Here is a 10,394-nt window from a genome sequence, read left to right on the forward strand (position 1 = left end):
TAAGAATCTGGGTGGCTGTTTCTGAGGGCTGTTGTGAGCTACCAGAGAGTCCTAGTGGCTGGATGTGTTTGGTCTCCTTAATCTGCCCACATAGACTTTAGTCAGCTATCATTAGGCAGAGTGAGGTTTTTATAGTTCCACTGAGGCTTAAACTGTGGTAATATTCGGCACAAGCAAGAAAACATCTGTGCCTAATATTTCTAGTGGGATTTCTCGTTGGATTATATAAGGGAAGTGTAAAAATAAAAAATAGAATACAACTGTTTCCCCCTATTTCTCTACGTTACGTCTAACAAAACTAATCCAAACGGAAGTGTTAATGCAGCAAAATGGCAATTCTTGCTTCAAAGCCCAGCCCAAGATGTCGTGGCTTGCCCCCAACCTAATAATGCAGATAATTAAAGCAGTAGCAAGAAGGGTATAGAGAATTGGAGCAACAGAGTTAGGCTAGAGAAATCTCTTGTTTTATAAGGCAGAGAAAGGAATGCTTTTGCAGGCTTTGTGTACTTTTGTTTCTCTCTTTCTTAGGGCTTGTCTACATTACCAGGATTGATGGGCAGCGATGGATGCAGTGGGGGGAGGAGGGGGGTCGATTTATCGCATCTAGTCTAGACACGATAAGTCGACTGCCGAGTGCTCTCTTGTCGACTCCAGTATGCAGGCGGAGTTGATGGAGGAGCGTCAGCTGTCAACTCACCGAAGTTAAGACACCGTGGTGAGTATATCTAAGTACTTGCATAACTTAGATCAATCTTCCCCCACCCTCCAGTGTAGACCAGACCTTAGAGGGCTAACCCCATTTCATCATTAATTATCCTACTACTCCCTTTCCTGGTACCAAGGCTCTCATGGCTTACCCAGAACTGGGTTTCACCCATCCAGCTCTGACTGATTAGATATCATATGAAGATCACCACACCTCATACTTTAATTTCAAAGCAACATGGGACACTGCTATCTGGTGAACCTCACTGAAGGCTTTGAAGAGGTTCCACATTGTACTAGATTCTGCAGTTTTGTTTTGGCAAAAAATTAATCCAGCAAGCTTCCTATCTCCAGCATTAAATCTGGCGGACTAAGGGGAAGGAAATTGACAGAATGTATCTGTGACACTGACAGACCGGGTGCTAGCTCTTGCCAAGATTAAAGGCACTAGCTAAGAACTGACAAACTCATAGTTGGACACCAGACCAGTATTAAACCAGTAGGTATTAGTCTTATAAGAATGTATTTAGTGTTTAGACTCTATGAAATTCTTGTAAATTGCTGCATCCATTACTTGTAATGTCTGTATTCCAGGCTATAAGGAAATATGTAAGTTTTGCTTTATAACTTGATGGGAAGAGTGTTGCTCCTCCCCCTCCAAGAACTATCAAAATCAGATGGGCCTCAAGGAACATTGCAATATAAAGGATTGGTTAATAGCCCTATTGCACCAATGGAGAAGTGCAGAATGCCTTGTTCTATCACTCTGAATGATGGCAGAAGAAAATAAAAATAGTTGATGTGAAGATTGTTCATCTCTTTGCTGTTTGAACTCTAATGGGGCCAGAGAAGCCAAGCTAAAGCCAGAGGTCTCCAGGGGTTACCCCCTGGGTCTACCTGGAAAGACACTTTAAATTGACAGATCACAACTGTTGTGCTTCAGATTTAGATGGTAACTCATTTGTGTGTATGTTTGCTTGCTTTAACCTGCAAATAACTCATTTCTCTTTCCTACTTAATAAACCTTTAGATAGTGTATTACAAGATTGGTTACAGATCTGCTCAAAGATCTACGACAGTGGTGGGCAGCCTGGCAGGGTAATCCACTGGCAAGCTGTGAGACAGTTTGTTTATATTGACCGTCCACAGGCCTGGGTGCCCGCAGCTCCTAGGGGCTGCGGTTTGCCATTCCTGGCCAATGGGAGCTGCAGGAAGCGGCATGGGCCATAGGGATGTGCTGGCTGCTGCTTCCTGCAGCTCCCATGGGATGGGAACAGTGAACCGCGGCCCCTGGCAGCTGCAGGCAGCCATGCCAATGTAAACGAACTGTCTCTCGGCTCGCCAGCAGATTACCCTGACGGGCCACGTGCAGTCCCTGGGCCACAGGTAGCCCAACACTGATCTAGGGTATTAACTGATCTGGAGTAAGTGACTGGTGTCTTGGGATTAGAAGTAGCCTGAACATGGTGTGATTTTTGGTGTGACTATTTATCACTAAGTCCAGTCTGTTTAGGTGGCAATGTAGACTGGAGCCTCTAAGGGGACCTTCTGTGACTCCATGGTGAGACTGTCACAGTGAGCCAGGACTTCACATTTCTTACCAGCTTAGTGAAATTGAATTATAGAACCTACTACCAGTTTAGGTATATGCACTGTTTCTGACAGTCTACCCAAAGGTAGGCACTCACAATCATGAGCCACTCCTGGACCCACACCAGACAGTATTACAGTATCAAAGGAAATTGAGGGAGGTGGTCTAAAGGTAATTGAGAAATTATACTGCTAGTCTTAAGAGTTTTGTGTAGAGCCACGTTCTATTCTGATAGGTGCCTCTCACTCTAAACTCTAGCTGATGTGCTAAATCAGTGTTGTGTTTTTTTTAAACCACTCACAAAACCAGAACACTAGTCGTTAGAGCTTTTCTTTTCTCTTGCGTGCATTATGTGGTAGATACATGTAGCTTATTTTATTTTTTATTGAAGTTTTTGTATTAGTCAGAATGGTCTGAAAGTAAAAGATGCTCCAGAGCAGATAGGAGTGTTAAAAACAGTGATAAGACAAATGCAATACAAAATGGAGTGACAAGAAATCAACCTAACTGTATATTGTAACACGCTGGATTTTAACTGATAATGATACCATACCATTTCAAATAACTAGGAAAGTTATGTCAGTATTTTTTCCACATTGAAATTGGGCTTCTATTTATAAAAGATTTTAAAAAATAAGCAAAATATGGTTATGGTAGAAAAAATATTAGCATGTGAGGAGGATGCCCAGATGTATGACTTTGCGATTCAGGGATGACCCTGCATAACTCAAACAAGCTAATAAAGCTTCCTATATTACACCACTAGAAATCGATATATCCCATATATTTAAGAGAAAAAAAATTACATGTTTTAAAAACACTATTAGGACTACTTTCTTAATCCTTCTAGCTGTAAAGCTAGGTTCTGTTAATATTAATTCACCCATACAGACTTTTGAGGGGGGGAGAGAGAGATTTTATAATATTTCTTATAAATGTTTAAAAGTTTATACTGAAAGTGTCATATCCAATATCTCAGCCATCCAGGGACAGAACCAAAAGCTGCATCTCTGCCTCTTTGGAAATCCTGGAATCACAACTTTCCAATGGTGTAGATAGCATGTTTTTAACTGAGATACCATAAGAGTAGTATAAGGGCCCTACCATCAATCAAACCCTGACCCCGCCCCTTGACCCCTTAGCCCCGCCCCCTTGACCCCTCAGCCCCGCCCCTTGACCTCTTAGCCCCACCCACCGGAAGTCCCGCCCCATGGGTTATTACTTCCGGGGTCAAGGCTGCCACATGACCGGAAGCAAGGTGTGTCATGTGACACCCACCCCACCCCTTGACCCCTTTAGCCCCACCCCTTGACCTCTGCCCCCCCCCACCGGAAGTCCTGCCCCCATGGGGTATTACTTCCAGGGTCAAGGCTGCCATGTGACCGGAAGCAAGGTATGTCATGTGAACCCTCTAACAACTCCTCCCACTGCCCTCTACCAATCAGGATGGGTTTCGCCCCGTAGGACTTCCCCCCCAAGAGGAGCTTTGACCAATCAGGGCGAGTTCCGGAGGGGGGTGTCCTCTCCGGAAGTGGGTCTTGTGACCCCTCTAACAACTCCTCCCCCCCCCCACCAATCAGGATGGGTTTTGCCCCGTAGGACCTCCCAGAGAGGAGCTTTGACCAATCAGGGCGAGTTCCGGGGTGGGGGTGTCCTCTCTGGAAGTGGGTCTTGTGACCCCTCTAACAACTCCTCCCCCCACCCCGCTACCAATCAGGAGGGGTTTTGTTCCGATAGGACCAAGAGGAGATTTGACCAATTAGGATGAGTTCCGGGGGCGGGGCGACCCGTCCGGAAATGATTCGTGTGACCCCTCTAACAACTCCTCCCACCAACCTCTACCAATCAGGCCGGCCCGAGAGCAGATTTGACCAAAATAGGGCAGGTTCTGGGATGGGGTGAACCACCCAGAAGAGGGGCGTATGACCCCTCTGCCAATCAGAGCGCAGCACCATCACCCCATAAGGCCCAGCGTCGGGCAGAAGAGGCTGTCTTTTACCAAGAGCGCGTGTTTTAGAAATCGTGGAAACATGGACTCCTTCACCACCCCCGTGAGAACTTCGGACTTTGTTTTAGCCCCGAGGGCCTTTGGACTTGTATGGAGAAAGCGCTACATCAGCGAGAGTTCTGAGGAGGGCCCTTTGGCCCAGCCGTTGATGGACACACCGGAAACCGACCCCGAAACCCGGCTGCTTGTGAGGCCCCACGATGAGCGTGATGGCCTCTTGTTGTCCACCCCCCAAGAGGTGGAAGGTGATCACGGCTTGGGGGAGTTACGGGCGGACAAGGTGAATGAAAAAGACGTGGCTCAGGTAAATGAATGTTTAAGAAGTGACGGTCGGGGTGGGGGTGTGTAATGGGGGTGGGGGGGGGGCTAGGAACCAGGGATTGTGTAAATCAAAAACCAAGCAGTGGTGTGCTTACGCTGTTTCTTTTTTGAAAAAAAAAATCTCTCAACAGCTCGATGATGCCTTTCTGGAGGCCTTTGAGAACTTACACATCGGTAGCCCTGTGGGAGTAAATGTATCATGCGTCAGCTGTTTTTGCTCATGTCTGAGACACAGATCTCAAGAGGAAAAGGACAAAATGGAAGAATGAACCAGCACAGACACCCTCATGTTAGGAGTCATGGCGTCCATTTTTACAGGCGGTTGTAAAAGGTTGTGTTAAACCAGGCGATTAATAAAACTTATTTAAACGTGTTAATATGAATGTTGTCCCCCACCCACACTTGTGTTAGTAAAAGATGGTACCAGTAACAGTCATGTCTCCACAGGCGGCTCTTTTAAAGAAAATATATTACACCCCCGGGGAAGTTGGGAGCTTTGGCGGGGTGAACCCTCTTTTTCAAGTGGCCAAAAAGCATAGTAAAACTTTAAATAGAAGACAAGTAACAGCTTGGCTTTCAGACCAGGATGCTTATACTTTACACAAACCGGCTCGAATACGTTTTAAAAGAAACAAGACCATTGTTTCAGATGTGGATGCGCAATGGCAGGCAGATTTGGTGGATATGCACCAGTTCTCCAAACAGAACAGCAATTTTAAGTACATCTTAACAGTGGTAGACATTCTATCCAAATATGCCTGGGCCTTAGGCCTAAGGGACAAGACGAGTGGTGAGGTATGCAAGGCCTTTAAAGCTATTTTTAGCGAAGGGCGTGTGCCTCAAAAATTACAAACCGATCGGGGGAAAGAATTTTTAAACAAACCCTTAAGCAGATTGTTAAAACGGCATGGCATTCACCATTTTGTTACTAATAATGAAGTCAAAGCAGGGGTTGTGGAGCGGTTTAACAGAACTTTAAAAACTAGGATGTGGAGATATTTTACAGCCCATAACACCTTTCGCTACATCGATGTGTTACCTGACTTTATAAAGAGTTACAACCAGAGCTTTCACAGAACTATACATACCAGACCCGCTGATGTTAACCCTTCAAATTCTCTGAAGGTATGGAAAATGGTTTATGGAGATGATTTTAAAATAAAACCGGTTTTTGCCCCTTTTCGAAAAGGCGACCACGTGAGACTATCTAAAACCAAAGGAGCTTTTGAAAAAGGTTATGAACAGACATTTACCGATGAGATATTCATAGTGGATGAAGCCTTAACCAGGGGTCAGAGACCTGTATACCGATTAAAAGACTACGAGGGTGAGACAGTTACTGGATCTTTTTACCTTGAAGAATTACAAAAAGTAAACCCCAAACGAGACAGGATTTACAGGGTTGAAAAAGTTCTAGCGGAGAAAGGAAAAGGGAGAAAAAAGCAACTACTGGTAAAATGGTTGGGGTGGCCTGATAAGTTTAACAGCTGGGTGAAAGCTTCTCAACTCTGTGACATTTAGACGCAAACAACAAACAAACAAAAGTTATTCCTCCCCGCAAAGTCAGAGAAGATGAGCGACGGCGGGTTTTACATTACTTTGCCCAGCAACGCCAGCGCTGCAGTTTTTCCCCAAAACACCAGCTCGAACTTTACAATATGGCTAATTAAGCCCTTGGATCTCCGGGGTGCCTGGGAGGTGGGGTTAGTGGAAATACAATACCCGCACAGCTGGAACACTATCAACGAAGACACCCCTTTTGAAGTCACCTTTGGAGATATGGCATGGAGTTTCATCCTACGACGAGGTTATTACGCGTCCATACCCGAATTACTGGATCATATGAACAGTATCATAGCTCGTCACCCCGGACCACCTGAGATGGTCATGAACTATGACCCTGTGGGTAGAAAAATTAGACTTAAATCCGCCGCTTTTACTTATATGTTTTCTACCAGCGGGGAGCTAGCTAACATTCTGGGCTTGGGCCCCAAACACAGCGTCCAAAAATTCCCTTTCTCGGCAGACATTACAGGGGGTTTTAATTCCTTGTATCTGTACACGGATATCGTAGAACATCAGTTTGTGGGGGATTTTTCTGTTCCCCTGTTACGTTGTGTCCCCGTCCAAGGAAGGAACAACGAGTTTGTCACCATCACCTACGATAAACCTCATTACGTCCCTATCAGTAAACACCACATCGACACAATTACCATTGAAATAAAGACAGATCAGAACAAAAGCGTCTCATTTCGCTTTGGCAAGGTGATCATCAAGCTACACCTGCGCCCCCGGAGAGAGCGAGTTTTCTAAAAAAGCAAAACAGTATTATGGCGATCCTAAAAAATTACGGCGACCCCAACGTCTACAGAAACTATTACAAAGCCCAGGCGGGATACGCCCTTCCCGGATATCCTGGGGCCCCCACGATGTATGGGGCAGGCGTGGGTGGAATATTCCGTAGCCTCTTTCGAAAAGCCGTACCGCTTTTGAGGAGGGGGCTAGAGATTATTAAACCCCACGTAAAAACCGCCGCTCAAAACATAGCTAAAGACGTGGTAGGTCACGTCTCCCGCGCTGTTCTGGAGAAGGTGGGGAACACAGCTTCACAGGAAGGATCGGGGCTGATGTACATTAAAAGGAGGAAGAAGAGAAAGAGAAATGCGTCATACCCGCGACGCGCAGGTCCCCCGAAACCCTTTAAAAGAAGGGCTTTGACCCGCAGGATCGGCCATAAGCGAAAGTCCAAGAGGAAGCCTGGGCGAAAGAGGAAACACTCGCCGGCTGATACAAGAGATATATTTTAATCAACATGGCTTTCGTTCACTGCGGGTCTGAAGAATGCACCAAATCCGAACTAGACTTGTTCCAAATAGCCCCTACGCAGACCAGCATTGAGAAAAGCATCTACATCGAGGTGCCACCTCTGTCGGCCGTTACGGAGTCTGCCCCCATTGACTTCTTTATAGCAGGGAATGGCGTAGATTATATGGATTTAAACAACACACTGCTGTACCTGTGTTGCAAGATTGTAAAAGGAGACGGAACTGAACTCAACGCGGGTGCCGAGGTGGGCCTGGTGAATTACCCAGTGGCCTCTATTTTTAGTCAGCTGGATGTCACGCTCGGAGACCGTCTTGTAAGCCAAAGCAACAACTGTTACCCTTACAGGGCCTTTATAGAATCGGTGCTCAATTACAGCAACGACACCCTCGCCACGCAATTTTCCGCTGGCCTCTTTTACAAAGACACTGCCAGACAACAGGAAGACACAGACTTGGATGGCGAGAATCTAGGGTTTGTGAGGCGTGCAAAGCTGACCGCTCAAAGCAGAACAGTAGAGCTTCTGGGTCATCTACACAGCGACCTGTTTTTTCAAGAAAAACTATTGTTGAACGGAGTGGATGTGAAAATTAAACTGACGCGCAGTAAAGATCCTTTCTGTTTAATGGGCAGCGGAACCGAAGGCTTTAAACTGCGCATTCTATCAGCATCCCTTTTTGTGAAGAAAGTACGTGTGGCCCCGAGCGTCCGTCTGGGGCATGCCGAGGCCCTGCTTACCGCTAATGCCAAATACCCCGTGGACCGTGTGGGAATGAAAGTGTTTAGCATCCCTGCGGGGCAGCAGGGTCAGTAACCAGGAGAACCTGTTCTTGGGACAGTTGCCCAAAATGCTTGTCCTGGGGTTCGTGGATAACGATGCCTTTAGCGGAAGTTACGCTAAAAATCCCTTTCATTTTAAGCATTACGATATTAATTTTGTGGCCTTGTATGTGGATGGTAGCAGATACCGACCAAGCCTCTGCAACCAGACTTCGAGGCAGGACGCTGCGTGAGAGAATACATGAATCTGGTACAGACGGCCGGTAAACACATGAAAGATCGTTCTCTGTTAATCGACCGTGAGGAGTTTGCACAGGGTTACACCATGTTTGCCTTTGACCTGTCCCCCGACCAGGAATGCGCCGATCACTATTCCCTGATTAAAACCGGGAACCTGAGAGCAGAAATTCGTTTTGGGAAGGCTTTAACCATTACCGTCAATATGATCGTGTATGGGGTTTTTGACAACGTCATAGAGATAAATCAGAGGAGAAATGTTCTGTTTGACTACATGTGAACATGGACACCGTGCAGCTCTCACGTGTCTTATCAACAGACCCTTACACGAAAAAGAATTTCTTAGACGTGTTTCCCTGCGATTGGCTCCCTGGCGGCAAGCTGTCTCAGAGACCCCTAGGTTTGGTGGTCAACACACATCCACACAGCCGACCGGGTGAACACTGGCTTGCCGTGTATCTGGTGGAGCGTAACCTTGGAGAGTTTTTTGACTCATACGGGCATCCCCCGAACAGTGTGTTCTTTCCTAAAAGCATTATGAAATTTTTAAACAAAAATGCCACAGACATTGTGTTTCACAACAGACAATTACAAGACCCCAGCTCCGTTGCCTGCGGCTATCACTGCGTGTTTTTCTTACACCATCGTAGCAAGGGTTTATCTTTTGACCGGATTTTAAAATTGTATTCTAATGACTTAGTGCAAAACGACCGGATGGTGATGAATTTTGTAAAAAATAAATTTAAATACTTGGCCATGCCTAGCCTTGCTCAAAGCATGTTTCAACAAGCCCAGACATGCGTATCTTGCAACGATTTTCATAGTCATGTTACCCAATAAAGCACCCCAGGTGGGGAGTTTAAAGACAATCGATGTTTGGCGTGGTTTTTTTTTAAAAAAAACAAAACACAATGACCCAATTCAGAAATGTTTTATTTAAAGCAAAACATTACCAGTTTTAAAAAAAAATGGAACGTGAAAAAGATCACAAACTGAGCCATTCGGCTCTTTTAGCCAATTTTCATTTTTTAGATGGCAAAAAAGGGGTCACTGTTTCTTGGTCCACACCGGTGTCGGCGATTGAGGCCTTGAGGCGTTCCAAAAGATCTCTGTTGGTCGCGTTGCCCATGATGGAAGATGGCATGTTCAGTTCCGCCATGGCATTCATAAACACATCCCATCCTTTAGGTACATGTCTGCTAGGAACAGAGCGCGTCTGGGTGACGGCCCTGACTAAGTCGAGCATGTTAGAACCATTAACCACAGAGCCTTTGTACACAAAAGACCCTTTATCGGTCCATGAAGAAATGTTTTTATCTTGGCTCAGCTTATTTAGCAATACTGATGCATTTTTCTTATAACGCTTATTCACGTTATCCAACACCTCCTGAGCAACAGAGTCTGAGGTCTTTGGTGTTTCGGAGGGTTTGGCAGTCACACTCTGTTCCTGTTCTGGTAGAAACAGACTTAGTTTTCCTTTGTCCACATCGCTCTGCTTCACGTACGTTAGGTACCTTTGAAGCACGGTGCTGTAAAGTTTAGCCTTTTCATATTCACCTAAGTCAGTTCTTTGAAGAACAGATTTCATTTCAGCATCCAGTAAGCGAGTTGCAGTCGTTCTGATATTTTCCTCTGCCGGAGGGGGAGCACTTAATTGCTCCAACTGCCGGCTGGGCACCAGGTACATTTTTTCTGCATACTCCATTATCGATTAGTTAAAAGCCCCGTTATCAGAGGGATAGCAAAACTTAACAGGGGTCCTATAAACCCCCCAGACTGCTTCACCAGACGCTTCTTTCTTTTAAGTGAAACCCTTTTATTACACAAAGTTTTTATAAGCGTGTGTTTCTTTTTCAGCACATGCACTTGCTTCGGTGTTAAAGGTACGTTTCCTTTTAAGGTGTTGAGCGCTATTTCTGAGATGGCTGC

This window comes from Natator depressus, chromosome 8, assembly GCF_965152275.1.
Source record: "Natator depressus isolate rNatDep1 chromosome 8, rNatDep2.hap1, whole genome shotgun sequence".
In the NCBI taxonomy this organism is placed as follows: domain Eukaryota; kingdom Metazoa; phylum Chordata; order Testudines; family Cheloniidae; genus Natator; species Natator depressus.